At 37.2% G+C, this 18,246-nt stretch overlaps 1 non-coding gene across 1 annotated transcript; it reads left to right on the top strand.

Annotated features, from left to right (window-relative positions):
- Positions 1-17,632: 17,632 nt before the first annotated feature.
- LOC136404727 (small nucleolar RNA SNORA51) lies at positions 17,633-17,763 on the top strand. The gene has a single exon (XR_010751431.1). It is a non-coding gene; the product is annotated as a small nucleolar RNA SNORA51 (small nucleolar RNA).
- The last annotated feature ends 483 nt before the right edge of the window (positions 17,764-18,246 follow it).

The following is an 18,246-nucleotide window of genomic DNA, read 5'->3' on the forward strand; positions in this document are numbered from 1 at the left end:
ATTTAAAAATATGTTTAACATGTATTTTTATTTTCTCTCTCTCTCTCTCTCTCTCTCTCTCTCTCTCTCTCTCTCTTTTTAAGGGATCCAATATTTTCTTCTGTGCCTGGGGCCTCAACTGACCTTAATCTTCCTTTGTCAAAGGTAGTCACGTTCTTATCCTGGAATCTGTAAATATGTTATCATAAATGGTAAAAGGGACTTTTCAGATGTAATAAAGTTAAAGATTATGAAATGGATAAATTATTCTGGGTTATTTGGATGAGCCAAATATAATCACAAGGTTTTATAAGAAGGAGGTAGTAGAGTAGAGACAGTTGAAGATGTGATGACAGAGTGATATAAGAAAAGGGGTCATGAGCCAGGGAGTACTGGAAGCCTCTAGAATCTCAAACAAATGGACAAACATATCCCCACAAACACAAGGGAAAGGATTTTACTTTCAGAGGGTCCAAAAGAAAACTGCTCTGTAAACACCTCGATTTTAGCCCATGTGACCTATTTCAGACTTCTTCAAAGACCTTACCCTTTGTAATGACCCAGAACAGTTACAAGTGCCAATGACACTCCCAACCCTATCTACAGTGTACAAACACAGCAGAAAGTTAGGCCCTTAAATCTCAGGGATATACGGGAAATGGGAGAGGAAACCCCAACACCTGACTGAAAAGGAACAACTTGAGATTCTTTCCCAGAGCTGGGTCATGTGGAAACACGGCCACGCGGGCCACCTCTGTGATGTGAACAACAAAATGGCATTTTCTGAGGTCATCTCCCTACCCCATAACTCACATTGCTATTTTGATAAAACCCAATTAATACTCTACCTTTGATTTTTAAAGTCAACCTAAGAGACGGCTGTCACCCAGATGTTTATCATGTGCAATTCTCCTCGACATCGCAGAACACATTATCTCCATAATCTCAGTATCAGCAAATGTTATCTAGACATTTATTGATCTTGCTAGAACCATATGCTTTCCACCCCCACACCCTGCCTTGAAATATGGTTGGTAAGTAATCTCTAAAAGATCAATTAAACTGCCTCTGGACAGGGCTTGCTCTTAATTTGAATTATGAAGAAGTGTAAGCAGAAAAAGAATCAAAGGTTATTTTGTAATCATTATCAATTTGTGAAGATTTAATATCATTCTACATTGTAAATAAATTTACTTGGTTATTTTAAAAATGCTTTTCTATTTGAGTTAGAAACACACTTGGACCAACTCTGGAAATGTTACACTGAAGACATTAGAACAGATAGCTCTGCAGTTGTTGAATTTAAGTCCTGTCTTTGTCAGGGAAGAGAAATGACCTTCCTCCATCATAATCCATTACAGAAGGGTAAGTGGGATCTCTTCTGAGCGATTCCATAGAGGGCTCACTCTCTGTTCCTGTTTGAGTATCTTATTGTAACCTCTTAGGCTGGTGGTAAAAACATTAGAAAAATGCTGTACTTGGAAAATTCTCTATACCTACTTGTTTTTTACTATTTAAGTAGATAAAACAATTAGGCTGCAATTAGAGGTAACTGGCTTTCTAATTTCAGCATGGCAAAATTAATCTCTTTTTAGTTATACAAACATACAGATGCAAGCCTGCCAAAGGATTTTTAAATAATCTAAGAGATTAATCATTTAAAAAAATATTTTAAAACTAAAATTCCCCCAGAAGTGAATGTAAACTTGCAAATTAGTTCTTTTTAAAGAAGATTTAAAGGACAGTCTCAGTAATGTCTCGTAGCCCAAGAGATAGTTTTTTAACTCAAAAGTTAATCTAGCCTTGTAAGCATTTGAAAGAACAATTTTAGGAATATCCATATAAGACTCTACTATTCTACATTGCATCTTACTTATTTTTAGACACAGTATGGCAGACTTGGTGAAGTATGAAAGGGACCAAAGTTTTCTGTGTGTGTGTGGTGGGGGGGGGGGGTTGAAGAGATTTGTACTTTTAAGAGTGTTTTCAAATTTCCTTCCAATGTAGCTTCAAGGTTACAGAGAGAGATGAGCACAACTGGAAAATCAAAGAGTGAGACTCCATGAACTTCGTGATAGACTGCCCTCTACATGGAGGTAAACACAGCTCTCTCCCCATGTTAGGGCACATTGGTTGCCAGCAACAGAGACCAACTTTCTGATTTAAGCAGAGAAGGACTTTATAAGAAGGATACTGGACAGCTCACAGATTCCAAGGAGTCACTGAATCACAAAGCCTCTGGAAGGACAGGAGCTGGAACAGCTCCAGAGAGCCGTCAGGAATTCACTGACACTGTGTTCTCTGTCCAGTGACCTTAAAAAACTCAGCCTCAATGTTTTTCATCTGTTTTTCACTGTTATAGATAGATGTAGCCTGCCAGAAAAGAAAGCCAAGTTGATTTGACCTGGGTCACCTATCCTCCTTTTAGTACTCTTGAGAGAGCCCCATGGGTCTAGAAGAACAGGAAGGGGTATGGTCATTCAAAGCAGGTGTTGCTAAGAGAAGGGGGTGCAAGGCAGGACCAGCATCCCCGGTACCATGGCAAAGTAGAACTATCAAATGGAGTTTTATTTCCTGCTGCTCATCTAATACAAAGTCAACAGTGAATGCAAGTAGAAAGACCATGTGTAGATTAAAAATTTGCTTCTTCTGATAGGCTTTTTATGTTCTTCTTCTGATGTTTTTGTATGGATACCAGTGGAAAATTCTGCCAGGGAAGGCACTGAGCTGAAGGAAAGACATAAATTAGGAGAGCCTGGGTAGTCAAAGCGTGCTGACAATGATGGCATGTCTTTTTTCTCAGACACCCATCCATCATTGTTAGAATTAAAAAAATAAAAATCTACTTTTTGCTCATTTTACACCCATGTTATAATAATAACATGCACTATAATTTATGCAGATTATTTGCAAATTTTAACAGGAGTAACTGGAAAGCAGTGCAATCAACATTCTATATATACTCACCTTGACACTGGAAATTACCATGTATTTAAATGTAACAACATAAGCTGCTTCTATCTGATTATACATAGTAACACAGTAAGAGGAAACCATCAGGCATGTGTGTAATTAAAAGACTGTGTCAATGATGCATATATAAGAAATGAGATAACTAATGATAAATATTAACTTTACAAACAGCTTTATTTTCTACTCCCATCTTTTCTCCACTCTATCCAGAGTTCTGAGGTTCCTGTCTTTTGTGAAGAACAGACTTAAACAACATTTGTATTTCTTTTAAAAAAGTCCCCACAATTTGATCGACTTATAGGCAGAGGTGGATTTACTTTGAAGAAAATAGAGCTTTAGTTATAGTATCATATATTACTTATATGAGCTCCTTCCAAGACCTTGTAGCTAATTTGTATTTTTGTAGATTTTTTCTTTCTTTTTCTTTTTTTCTTCTTTTCCAAGTGAGAAGAAGGGAGATAGAGAAACAGATCCACCTGGCAAATCCCATCTGGAGCTAATGTTCTGCCCATATTGGGCCATGCTCGCAACTGAACTATTTTTAGTGCTTGGGGTAGAGGCTCCATGTAGTCATCCTCAGTGCTGGGCTGATGCACTCAAACCAACCCAATTTAGCCATGGTTTTGGGAGGATAAGAGAGAGAGAGAGAGAAGGGGGAGGGGGTGGAGAAGCAGATGGTTGCTTCTTCTGTGTGCCCTGACTGGGAATCAAACCTGGGACATCCATATGCTGGGCTGACGCTCTACTACTGAGCCCCCTGGTCAGGGCTATATTTTTTTTTTATTTATTCATTTTTAGAGAGGAGAGAGAGAGAGAGAAAGAGAGAGAGGAGAGAGAGACAGAGAGAAGGGGGGAGGAGCTGGAAGCATCAACTCCCACATGTGCCTTGACCAGGCAAGCCCAGGGTTTCGAACTGGCGACCTCAGCATTTCCAGGTCGACGCTTTATCCACTGCGCCACCACAGGTCAGGCCAGGGCTATATTTTTGTGGATTTGTTTCGTAAAAGAGAATTCCTCAAACTGTATTACTTTAGGGTTCAGAAAACCTGGATTTGCCTCATTTATAGATTTTGTGTATGTAACTAACCCAATGTCAGTGGTCTCTTCAGCCATACCCTGATCTGTTGCAGGCTGCTTCAACTCAGAACACTGTGCATTTTTGGTTTTGTCAAGAAATCTAATAAACAGCAATGATTCACTGTGTGCGTGTGTGCGTGTGTGTGTGTGTGTGTGTGTGTGTGTGTGTGTGTGTGTGTATTTTTTTAGTATTTTCTGAAGATATGAAGGCAGATGCCTGGGATAGGGGGCAGGGATTGAGTAGGAGTGGTTGTCTTATGTTACTATGTAACACAGACCATACATTATACTAGATATATAGATTCACCGGACTTATTTCTTGGTCTAGCCTCTACCAAAATAATATAAGTTTTATGTGGCTTTTTTTTTATATTGGCCATAAGAAAATACTGAGACAGAATATGCAAAATGGTAAAGAATAGACTTTATGATAAAGAGAAGAATTGAAGAGCTAACAGCCTTTTTGTTCATCTCAAATATTCTGAATCCTACCAAAGATTATCATACAGGGAAAAACCATTTTCAAAATAGCAACTGAAGAGACAAAGTATTTTTAGTTCCTTGAATTGCCTTTTTACTTTGTAGAGCTCTTGGCTTGTAACAAATTGCAACTTATATTTTGCCTTAATTAGTGCCAATTCTGTTTTCAAAAAAGAGACATATTTTTGATTCCACTAACCTGTCTCTTTGGTATCATCTGTCATTGTTGTCTCATTGTCTCGTTGTTTCATCCTTAGAATTGACTGGGGCCAACTTTTTGACTCAGATTGGTAAGAATGCACTAATCAGGGATAAAGCTTTTGTCTGATGTTCCATGGGATTTTTTCAGACATGTCTTAGGCTAGGTTTTGTCATATCACTACTTGATTTGGGATGAAGAGAATGAAGGCCAAGAAGGTGTTATTATCGTGTTCTGGAAGATGTCATTTAGGTATGTTGAAGGGATGTATAAATGGACCGACCAGCTCAGTACACAATGTGGGGCAAAAATAGGTTTACAGTTGTGAGTCTGCAAAACACAGAGTTTATTCTTGTATTATTATTTATTAATTATTGTCTTATTATTTATATGAACAACTGTAAACCTATTATTGTCCCACCCTGAATTAGTGGTGATTTTGCTTGCTATTCACCATTTCTTTAAATAAGTTGACAAGATTGCAATTAAATCTAAGAGCCCAATTTCACTATTTTTGTGAGACAACATTAACACCAGAATTTTCCTTAATAAGTCATGACTTGGGTACTTTTTTAGTTTAGCATATTTTATAAAGCATGAGATTTAATATAATAAAAGAAAGATGCAAAGAAAAACACGTTTATTTTCTTTCTTTTACAGGTTCTTGTGACTCTATTTATTGCAACTCCATCTCCCCTTCCTCCTCAAGAAGTTTAGTCATCGTACTTTTTCTTAGCATAGACACAAACTGAAAATCTGAACATCAAATATTTTTAGAGAGAGATTGATGAGAACTGGATTTAGTATTAAGAGACATTGTTATTTTGGGACAATATGTTCTTTTAAAAAGTACACAAAGCCTGAGACTTCTGTAAGAATTTATAAGGGTGAAAATAAATATAACAAACATGAGAAAAATTTCCCTTTACCTCAGTTTTTTTTTTATTATAGTAGTTTTTAAAAAAAATGACAGCAGCCTCCATTTATCGCTTAACTTAGTGCTGTAACCATAGTGGTATCATTGATTTCCAATTTTCAGGCAAACTGTTCTTGCTGGTGGAAGCCCAAATCTATTCATTTATTATTGAGTGTTCTCAAGAGAGGGAGAGGAGTCCATTGATCCAGTGGTGCACCACCTGGTTAAATATTTAATGTTTATTCCCATCACTGAAATTATTTCAAGTTTGGATATTGACAGCCACACACATGCACAGGTTGGTGTGGCCTGCAGTACAGGGTCTCCTGCAGGCTGGAGTTCATTTCATCTTTGCAGCCTGACTTACTTGCTGTGCATGGTTTCTCAGCATCGTATTCCAGAGGGCTGTCCTATGGTCCAGATTTGAATTTCAGTTAATCTTGAAGCTTTTTTGATGGAAGGTGTTTGTAAATAACACTCAATCTCTACTCCTTATCAACTGAACATTATTAAAATTTTAACTTCCTTGAGTGTGCTTGAGAATTTATAATTACTATAACACTGTGTTTTCTTGTGCTATTTCTTACTAGAGATCCTTTATTGCACCAAGAGAAAGATTCTGCTTTCAGATTTTTTACTATGGCAACAAATACTTTGCTTTATGCCATTATATTTATTTACATTTAAGTGCTTAAACTTTGGTTTTTATTTTGAGATACTTGGTGGTCTGCCCAAAATGAAGCTGCTTTCATTTTCCCAGCCACCATACACCTGCTAGCTCCTTCAGGATACTGTGAATACCCAGGAATAGTAGAGATAGTTCTCTTGGAAACCCTTGTCTTTTTGGGTTGATTCTGATCAGCTTGAATTTTGACCTAAAGATCACTTGGCTTTTTACCCCTTGCATTGATTCCTGCTTTATACCCTTGGATTTGACACTTGGTTTCTGTCTCTTGGGCTTTAAACCCCATTTTTCCCTCAGTGGTTTTTGGTGGTTGTCCTTCTGGCTCTGAGTATTCATAGCCTCTACTGTGTCCATTCAAGTCTAGAAGATTCAATCCTGATCCCAACCAAATACTTGATCATTAATCGGTTGAGTTAGATCAAAAACCCCTTTAAAAGAAAAAAAGTCACATGCTGTTTGACCTTGCTTATGTCTTTCAGATGTTCAATGCCATTAAAGCAGTGTTAACACTTCCATTTTTAAAATTGTGGATTAATATATATTAACTATAACTTATTCATTAAAAATTACATATTTCACTGGCTTCTCTACAAAATTGGTTCTATTATACCTCTTATTTTTTGGAATTCATGAGAGTCTGCAAGAAGTAAGGTATCTAAACAAATTTTGGCTAGTCATACTCCTGAAATGAACAGAAAATTGGGAGAAGAGTTTAATACTCTAATATGTTTAATTCATCAATGAACTTTTTAAAGAGTGTGTCTTTTTGTTTGGTTCTAATAAGGGATTGTTAAAATACTCCAGAAGTTATGTTAATGTTTTGTTAAAAATAAAAAGGGCTGTGGAGGCAGACTGCCTGGGGTTTAAATCTGCCTCTGTGTGATCTCGGATAAGTCATTTAATTTTGGACCTTTGTGTCCTCATCGCTGAGTGATAATGTTTTGAGTATAAAATGAGATGTCACATATAAAGTGTTTAGCATGGGGTCTTATTCTTAGGAACCGAATAAATGTTATTATTATATGTATATCAGTTAGAGTGATATACTTTTAGAGTGAGTTTATCTAAAAGTAACAAAATCTTTTTTTTGTGTGACAGAGACAGAAAGAGGAACAGACAGACAGGAAGGGAGAGAGATGAGAAGCATCAATTCTTTGTTGTAGCACCTTAGTTTCTCATTGATTGCTTTCTCATATGTGCCTTGTCAGGGGGAGGGGGCTACAGCAGACCGAGTGACCCCTTGCTCAAGGCAGCAACCTTGGGCTGAAACTGGTGAGCCTTGCTCAAACCAGATGAGTACACACTCAAGCTGGCGACCTCAGGGTTTCGAACCTGGGTCCTCGCATCCCAGTTTGATGCTCTATCTACTGTGCCACTGCCTGGTCAGGCAAAGAAACATTTATTATTATTATTATCATTATTTTTTTACAGAGACAGAGAGAGGGATAGATAGGGACAGACAGACAGGAACGAAGAGAGATGAGAAGCATCAATCATTAGTTTTTGTTGCGACATCTTAGTTGTTCATTGATTGTTTTCTCATATGTGCCTTGACCGTGGGGCTACAGCAGACTGAGTAACCCCTGGCTCAAGCCAGTGACTTTGTGTCCAAGCTGATGAGCTTTGCTGAAACCAAATGAGCTCGCTTGCGCTCAAGCTGGCGATCTTGGGGTCTCGAACCTGGGTCCTCTGCATCCCAGTCCGATGTTTTATTCATTGCACCACTGCCTGGTCAGGCAAGAAACAAATCTTGACTGAAACTGCCTCAGCAAATTTACTGTCATTTGACAGGAAGACCAGTGGTAGGACACTGGCTATTGTCTTAAAGGGTGGTTGAGGCTGTAGCTCAGTGGTGTTATAGAGATTCATAGTTTTTCCATCTGCATTTGCAATTCATAGTGTTGGCTTTATGCAGACAATAACATGGCCAATAGTAGTTTCCCGGACATTAAAAAAAAATCCATTAGAACAAGGGAAGCTGTTCTATTTTGCAGCTCTCTTAAGCAGGGATCTATTTCCCAGAAGCTCCCAGGAAGACATCTCATACTTTCCTTTGGTCTGAGTTGAGTCACAAGCTGGTTACTGAACCAATCACTAACAAAGGAAGTGAGATACTTCTTAGACCAAGTACACCTTCTACATCTAAAGATGGGGTCAACTTTCTCTGTGGGAAGAGGTGCATTTTCAAGATTGTGCAAGTGAGCACAATGACATAAGAGTTTCAGAGTCTATTGTTAAGAATAAATAAAGAGTTGTCTGTACCTTTGAAAATGTGCCATATTGACATCACTGAAGGAAAGCACCAAAGAATAGGTCTTTCTTGCTAGCCCTTAAGATGATTTTCAAAATCCTGTTTCTGCAAAGTAAAGAAGTGTAATATAAAATTTGGGCACCTGTAAGTTATTGATGCCATATTATCAATTTTTAAATTAAATAATTTTAATTTAATTTGCCTGAGCATCTCACATTCACACTTTTTGGGTCTGATCCTTAATATACCTGTATAGGAAGGTAGAGAAAATACAAATGTCTTTATTTCACAGTTGTAATCAGGGATAGAAAGATGAAGTGATTTTACTCAGCATCATCCTTCTGATACTTGCCCCTAGACTTTTCATCGTATCACACTATGTATCTGTTCTTTTCTTTGATGTTCTGACTTCTCAATTAGAGGATATACTCTTTGGTAAAGGATGTATCTTCTGTGTATTCTAGAGTCTGGTATTTTAGGGTTCAGGTTATGTTTGTTCATTTTAAATGATCTGTTGAACTAAGGCAAGATTAGAAAAAAATATTGATTCTGATTCCGAGGTTATGAGTTTGATGATGTAATTAATAAGTGGAACAATAAAACGATGTTTCTCAATCTCTTTGTCTCTCTCCCTTCCTCTCTCTTTAAGAATCAATAAATAAATAATTTAAAATATCTTGGGTTTATATCTTTCTTTGACAGTGATACACCTCTGGACAAAGTAATTAATCTCCTCCTGGGAGGAGGAGGAGTCTTAGAGTATAATTATGCAAGTAAATCTATTCTCCTACAAAACAAAAAGACAGTTTGGTACTTAATTTTTTTCTTGACTTTTTCTGTGGCTACTTCATAGACTTTCTCACAAATTAAATTGTATTTTAAAGACAGCAATCATTAACATACCAGAAAACCTGAAGATTATAAAGTAATTGCAGGACAGCCAAAGTCCAATCCAACCAAAACAAACAAAAAAAGAAAATCAGAAACCATTCTGCAGAAGCAAATAAAATCACCAGCTTCAAAATTGAGCTTTTCCAGATGAGAGGAGCACAATCAATTGGAAATGGACTGACCTCATTCATGTAGTTCACGGTAAATTAACAACATTGACATCAACAAAATCTACCATAATTAAATATAAGAGATCTGAGACCAAACCCTTTCTGTCATTAATCAATCAAATTACATATTGTAATCTAAGAATCACTTTCTAAATGAATTAATTCATACAGGGCTAAGTTTTCCTGGAGCCTCCATTTGTATGACTGGAGCACCATTAATTTCATTGGAAACACCTGCATGAATCTTTCTCCATCCACTGGCTTCATTTGGAGAATTCCTCCATGAATGTGCCAGGGTGATGAGCCAAAGGCTAGAATCTAAACCCAGATAGATATATATGTGGCATTGTACCAACGTTTATGTGTTTGGTGTCCATTTGAAAAGTAACCTATTTATTTTTCTGTTTGCACCTTGAACTCTCTCTTCTTCCAAAATGGTTTTGGTTTTATCAATGTTTTAATTATAACCAAAATCAACAAGAGCATCTGCATGGACAATTGCTGCAAAGATTTTGATTGGTAAATAATGTCTTTATTCTGTGGTGTATGGTTTGCACACATTCACAGGAAAAAAATACTGACATAATATATATTAGCATTTCAATCAGAATATGACACTGTTCAGTAGTATATGAATAAAAATATAAGAATAAAAATGTTTTTTTCCAGTTATTAATTAAAATAGATTGTTATTTAAATGTAGTATAATGTGTATTTTTATGAATGCCATTTGTATACAAAAACCAGAATATATCCTTTTTTTGGTGAGTAAAAGAGAAAAGTTTGGGGCTAAGAAAATGTACTGCTTCTGTTGTAGAACATATATACCTAGTTTTGATTTTGTTTTTGAAAAAGCATTTTTAAAACCAAAAAGTGGGCTATTTCTATTATGGTAAATGTTTCATTATTTACAGGTACATATTGAGTGCACACATAATCTAGTTTCTTTATTTTTTTCTCCTTCTTCTGCCTTCATTTTAGTCATTTCACCAGAGAAAATATAAATTAAAGTTAAAAAAAATGGGATAACTTTGTAATGGTTAAGTGAAATAACATGGTCTGAAATACCTTTTAGTCATCCAGTCTGGCTTTCTCCCCTCATTGTTAAGGTCACTTCCAACCCTGATTTCTCCTTGAAAAATCAAATTCGAAATCACACTTAAGGTAAAGAGAAAGGTATTTGAAAGTCTTGATGTAATTGTTGATTCCTTCTGGGAAACATATTAGCTGTAGTTTCAGCAAGACTTTTTAATATTAATCTTATTGCTAAATTATTAAAATATTTCTTAGGAAAATGTAATAATTCATTAAATTTGACAAACTCTATTGCTTTTAAATGGTAGGCAGGTCTGTAAGCGCTAGGGAGTCATTCAGTTATGTAGTTCCTTGGTAAATATTACCCTAAATTGTGAAAACCGGGAGATGTTGCTGGGGCAGCAGTGGATTCCTGAGGAAGGGTGTGAAAGAATGCTGTTTGCTTGTGATGGCTTAAATGTGTCAAGTTTGCAATCAGGGAAATGGGCTAAATGACTTCAGAGATTTCTTCTAGCCAAAGCCTCAATAACCTTTTCCCATAATCATCCCTAATTGACTTGATTGTTCAGTAAGGAGTATCAGCAATTTCAATCTCTGTATTCAGACCCCTCCCTGCATGCTTCATGGCTTATATAGCCCAGATATGAAAAAAGACTCTCATGCTCTTGATATTTAAATATTGTTTTCTAACACCATCGCTAAAATTATTGTTTTGAGTTTAAAGCCTGCCTCATGATTTTTGTTAATTTTTCAAGAAGCATTTAGTCATATGGTCTTCTATGTTTCTGTCTTTCTTTTATCTCACATCAGCCACAGAGTTTAAAATTATTTTCCAGATTTTTCAAAAGTAATTCTCACCTCCCAGCCCCCATGAAAGTTGGATAGTTAAACTCATAAAAATAATTGGCAGAACAAAGGAGGTTTCATTTCCTTGCACAGCAGTTGGGGACCATAGCATAAAAGATAAATATACACAGGAATAGAGAAAGTAGAGAAGAATTGAAGGTCACAGGGCTATCAATGTTTCTCTCTTCATATTTTTTGAGTCAAAATCTATTTAAGTGATGACAGCTGGTTAGAGATATTTTCTAGTCTAATTCAGAGAGGATCACCTCTTTGAGTAACTAGTCACTTTGGCAAGACAGTGACTTGTTAAACAAATATCATATTTGACTCTCTTAGCTCTCCTTCCTCAAACATAAACTGTAAAAAATAAAAAATCCCTTCTTCTTTTCTTTTATAATCTCTCTCCCTTTAAGGGTTTCTTAAAAACTTTACTCCTCGCATAGCAATCTATCTGGAACCATTTAAATATAATCAGCCTGTTTATTAGCAGAGATGTCTCTGGGCATTATCTCTGTGACTGCTCCACTTATGAAGATACAGCCTGGGAAAGTGGGGCCAAAGTACAATCCCAGCACAGCTCTGCCCAGATGATGCTAATAAACCCTGCTATTCACCTCATCTGTGTTAGGGATAACAATGGAACTTGATCTAAAAGATAGCATATCAAGATAAGTTAGAAAGATAGGTGTCTGAAATAAAGATGTATACATTGCATTTTTTCCCCCTTGCACTTGTAATCAAATCCTCATTAAGCCTACGTGACCACCTGGTACTACTACATTGAATGATAAATTCAGAAAAGATAATGATAAAATCAAATAAATGCTTTTTTCTTTCTTTCTTTCTTTTTTTTTTTTTTTTTTTTTACAGAGACAGAGAGAGTCAGAGAGAGGGATAGATAGGGACAGACAGGAATGGAGAGAGATGAGAAGCATCAATCGTTGCGGCTCCTTAGTTGATCATTGATTGCTTTCTCATATGTGCCTTGACCTTGGGCCTTCATCAGACCAAGTAACCCCTTGCTTGAGCCAGTGACCTTGGGTCCAAGCTGGTAAGCTTTGCTTAAACCAAATGAGCCCTAGCTCAAGCCGGCGACCTCGGGGTCTCGAACCTGGGTCCTCCGCATCCCAGTTCAATGCTCTATCCACTGCGCCACCGCCTGGTCAGGCAAATAAATGCTTTTTAAAGTTTATAATAAAAATAAGTTTTAATATTAAAATGAAGAACTGTGAAAAATTTAGGTTTTATTGGATGCTAGTCTAAATTATAATAAATCACAGTTGAATATTTTCTTATAATTTGAGAAATGCTATTGAATGTCTTCAGATTATTTTCCTAGCCACAGCTGAGTGTGGCAATAGTTTTTCCCAACATATTTGAGAATTTGCAAACTTTTCTTGCAATAGGATTTAAGAGATTATAGATTTGAATTCAGTTAGTAGGGCTGTGAACAATTATTTATTCAAATCTACAGAGTAAAGCTCTGGGGTTTATTTAGTTCTATCCTTCAGAAACATGGCTAATCAAGTATCAATTTATCTTTCTTTTTATTAAACTTGAATTTACCTGCACGATACACTGCCTCTTTTTCTTGGAAGGTCTTGGTTTTCATTATGTTCTGAGATTTGTTTCATCTTCCTTTACTTTTTTTCCCCAATTAATCCAAGGATTAACTTTATTATCTCTTTTCTTTCATTTTGTTCTTTCCTAAGAGCTGCAACATTTTCATGAAGCTTTAAGTTTTATCACATTGAATAGAATATAAATGAAAAAATTTCTTTTAAGTAAGAGTAGGGGAGATACAGAGACAGATTCCTGCATGCACCGGATCCATCTGTGACCCCCCACCTGGGGCCGATGCTCCACCCATCTGAGGCACTGGCAATTGAGCTATTTTTAGCACCTGAGGTGGAGGCTTCATGGAGTCATCCTCAGCACCCCAGCTGATATTCTAGAATCAATCGAACTATAGCTGCTGGAGGGGAAGAGAGAGGCAGAGAGATAAAGGGGAGGGGGGAGAAAAGAAGCAAATGGTTGCTTCTCCTGTGTGCCCTGACCAGGAATCGAACCTGGGACATGCACAAACTGGGTTGATGCTCTGCCACTGAGCCAACCGGCAAAAGCACAAATGAAATTCAAAACAAGCAAATGCAAATCTATTACTCCTTTCTAGGGCTGCCAGATATCAAAGAAAGTTTATTCTTTACTTTCAGGATTTTTACATATATATATATTATTTTCACTTAGGCATTTAAAATACCTTATCAAGTTTTACTGTTTTCTGAGGCTCTTGTATTTTCATATAAACCAAGATGTTGAATAAGTAATAAATATCTCTTTTCCTGTAGTTCTGCAATTGAATTATTCCAAAGAAATGTTTCCCTTTCTGAGGAATAATGATATAAGTACCATATTTTCCCATGTATAAGATGCTCCCTTTTTTCAAAAAATTTGGGACCTAAAAACTGGGTGCATCTTATACAGTGGCTGTGAGTTTTCTTACTTATATTTCCTGCTTTTTTGCACTTGTTTTTGGGCTCATTGTTGAAGACAGTGATTTGTCATCAGACATAGATGAGGGCAAGCTAATGAATGGAAGTTTTTGTTTGTTTGTTTTTGTGTGTGTGTGTGACAGAGACTGAGAGAGACAAAGAGATGGACAGATAGGGAGAGACAGACAGGAAGGGAAGAGATGAGAAACATCAATTCTTCATTGTGGCACCTTAGTTATTCATTGATTGCTTTCTCATATGTGCCTTGATGGGGGGCACTACAACAGACCAAGTGACCCCTTGTTCAAGCCAGCGACCTTGGGCTCAAGCTGGTGAGCCTTGATCAAACCAGATGAACCCATGCTCAAGCTGGCAACCTCGGGTTATCAAACCTGGGTCCTCCGCATCTCAGTCTGACACTATATCCACTGCACCACCAGTTAGTCAGGCTGGATAGGAGTTTTGACAGTGATGAGGAGTATGGAATTTTATGATGAATAAAATTTGAATTCAATAACTTTATATAATACATTTTTTTTCAAATTTCGGGCCCCAAAATTAAGGAGTGTCTTATACATGGGGAAATATGGTATTCTTGATTTGGAGTTGCAGGACCAGCAGCAAGCTATTCAATACTAGGTCCTGACTGGTGGTGGCACAGTGGATAGAGCATTGACTTGGAATGCTGAGGGTGCCAGTTTGAAACCCCAAGGTTGTTGGCTTGAGTGTGGGATCATGACAAGATTCCAAAGTCGCTGGCTTGAACCCAAGGTCTCTAGCTTGAGCAAGGGATCACTGGCTCATCTTGAGCACCCCTCCCCAACTTAAGGAACATACAAGAAGCAATCAATGCACAACTAAAGTGAAGCAACTATGAGTTGATGCTTCTCACTCTTTCTTTCCCTTCCTTTCTCTAAAATCATTAAAAAATGTTATTCATCACTAAGGTTTCCAAATACATATAATAGAACTAATTCTCTCATTTGACAGCAAAAGAGCCAAGACTTGTAGAAGAAAAGTGACTTATCTAACTAAGTAAATGGTAGAGCTGTGATCTTTTAGGTATAACCTGCTGTCTCTTATCTAGAAATCTTTCCACGTTGAGCTTCTACGGCAAGCCCAGACTATATAGGAAACTTGTTTTAATTAAAAATTTTTTAATATTATTGAAATATAATTGACATACAACATTGTGTACATTTTAGGTGTATCATGTGATGATTTGTTACATATATATATATGTAACAAATATATATATATATATTTGTCTACCGGAAAGTTCTGTCCATTTTTGGAATAAAACAAAATACAAATTTTTCTTACCGTCAATAAACTTTATTAAATAATATAATTGCCATTATTATTAATGATTTCTTGCCAGCATGAGGGCAATTTGTATATCCCATTTTTGAAAAATGTTTTATCTTTTGATGCGAAAAATTGAACCAGTGCTTGTTTGATATCTTCTTCATTTTTGAATTTTTTGCCCTTCAAAAAATTTTGTAAGGACAAAAACAAGTGATAGTCAGAGGGTGCTAAGTCCGGGGAATATGGTGGATGCCACAGACATGCTTCTGTAGCATTTCTTCCTCGTTGAAATTCGTAAAAATTACAGTGGCGTAAGTGAACTTTATCAGTAGCCATGGGTACACTATGGCTTCACACATAAGACTAACGTGAATCAACTTTGTTTTAGTGAATTTGCTATGTCAGTATGTATACATTAAGTGATAAAAATAGAGAGGCACACATGCGCCAAATAAACATGTGCTTACGTGTCAAAACTTGTTGTGATAGAAACGGACAGAACTTTCTGGTAGACCTTACACACACACTCACACACACACACACACACACACACACACACACACACACACACCACACACACACACAGTGTCCATAAAGTCATGGTGCACTTTTGACCGGTCACAGGAAAGCAACAAAAGACAATAGAAATGTGAAATCTGCACCAAATAAAAGGAAAACTCTCTCAGTTTCATAACTAATCAGTGCAGTTTGATGTAGGCTCCACTTGTTGCCCTACACACATCCAAATGATAGTGAAGTTTTTGCCACACACGGGTAAGGATGTCTGGTGTAACAGAGTGAATAACGTCTGTGATTCTCTGTTTTAAGTGATTAATGTTGTGGCGCTTCGTTATAAACGTACTGATATTCATGTTGCACTTTGGTCACAGATTCAAATTTAGTGAGCCACAGAACACACTGAACTTTCCTCTGTACTGTCCACATCTCAACTGGCATGGCCATGGGCTGCTCCGCTGTATACATGGTGTTACGTCATCATCTGCGCATGCACACATGCTACCACATCATCCTACAGAAACTGGGAGGGTTTTCCTTTTATTTGGTGCAGGTTTCGCATTTCTATTGTCTTTTGTTGCTTTCCTGTGACCGGTCAAAAGTGCACCATGACTTTACGGACACACTGTGTGTGTGTATATATATCCATTCATTTATCTGTCAATGGACACTTAGGTGGGTTCCATGTTTTGATCATTGTGAATAGTGCTACAATGAACATAGGGGTGCAGCTATCTCTTTGAGATCCTGATTTCATTTCCTTTAAATGTAGACAGACCCAGAAGTGCTATTGCTGAATTTTTAAGGAACCTCTATACTATTTTCCACAATGGCGGTACCAATTTACATTCCTACCAACTGTTCAAGAAGGTTGTCTTTTCTTCACATCTTTGCGAACACTTTTCTTTTTGATAATTGTTGTAGGAGGTGATTGACAGGAACTGACCTTGTGCTGACCTAGACAATCAGAGGCTTCTCACCTCTCTCCTGTCCTTGGAATGCACATTCTGCCTACTGTTCCCACACCAGGAGTTGTTTCAAAGACACAGCCTTGAAAGAGCAATGCGATGTAGACACCTCTCGACTGAATACACAACTGAACCTCTTTAATGCCTTTGTATAAACTTTTAAGGTTCTTGTAGGCAGGGGCAGAGGTTCACTCTCCCTTCAATTTCCCAAGACAAGCCTCGTAAGTAAATTCCCTTGGTTGTTAAACCTGGCACTTACCAATCTGGAGTCCTTTCTTGCCTTCCAAGTACAGGGGCCAGTTTGTGAACAAACAATAATGGCCAAGAGGGGCTGGCACTAGTTCATGGGCCACTTCAGGGTCCATAGCCAAAAGGGAGGTCTGTATGTCTATTACCCAATGCATGGGTGGGTGTGACTCCTCCTGGATCCCTTAGCATATGGTGCTGGTGACAGACCCAAAGGCAAACGGGGCTGTAACCAAGACTCCAGGGTTATGGAGTGGTTTCCGTTTCTGTCATTGGGACCACAGTTGGCAAGTTAACTGCCTGGTTGTGAGCCTATCTTTTTAAAAGGGCTCTCCTCTGCCTTAGAAAGCACCAGAGTTTTGTAATTTCCTACTTGGATCCCAGAGCTTTCACAAGGCACTTTTGTCTTTGGAGGGATGCCAAATTATTGTTGTTGCAGGAGGATATGTACAAGAAACAACTTATTTGGCCATTTTGCTTTGGAATGATATTTTTACATGGTATATATTTCTCCTTAATCCTTTTGACTTTGCAAACTTTGGAGTACATATATACTGTGAGACTCTCATTGATAATTATTGTTTAAATAATTTTTGTTTAAGCCTCGTGGTGCTTATTGCAGGCTGTGTTCTTACACCGACTGTACAGAAAAAGGAGGTAGAATAACCTTACCCATATACACCTCAGCCTTGGCCCTTTGCCTGGTCTGAATTGTGAATGAGGGAACATGGAGTAGTAAATAAATAAATAAATAAATAAATAAATAAATAAATAAATAAAATTTAGTTTGAGAAACATTGGACCTAAACAAATCAAACAAATGACAGTAATAATTTATCTCAAAGGAGGACATTAAAGCAAAAAATAATAGTGTTTGTTATTTCAGGAGTAATTATTTTAGATTAATGGTTTGACATACTCCTTATATACATTTTTAGATAAGAAGCCACAGCATAGAAATTTAAAGCTTATAGCCTTTGATATATAGAGGCCTAGGTTCAAATCCCATCTTGATCATCTACTGGTTGTTAATTCTTGGACAAGTTACTTTGACCTGGGGGAGACTGATGTACAAATAGAAGTATATAATGTATATAGCATGTTCTGACTGAGCATGTGCAGGGTGTCATGAGAGCAAGTGTGGGGGGTGTTGGAGAAGTCACACCTCAGTCCAAACAATCGAGAGTCTAATATTGAGAACTGTGGTATATGTG

This window comes from Saccopteryx leptura, chromosome 4 (assembly GCF_036850995.1).
Source record: "Saccopteryx leptura isolate mSacLep1 chromosome 4, mSacLep1_pri_phased_curated, whole genome shotgun sequence".
In the NCBI taxonomy this organism is placed as follows: Eukaryota; Metazoa; Chordata; class Mammalia; order Chiroptera; family Emballonuridae; genus Saccopteryx; species Saccopteryx leptura.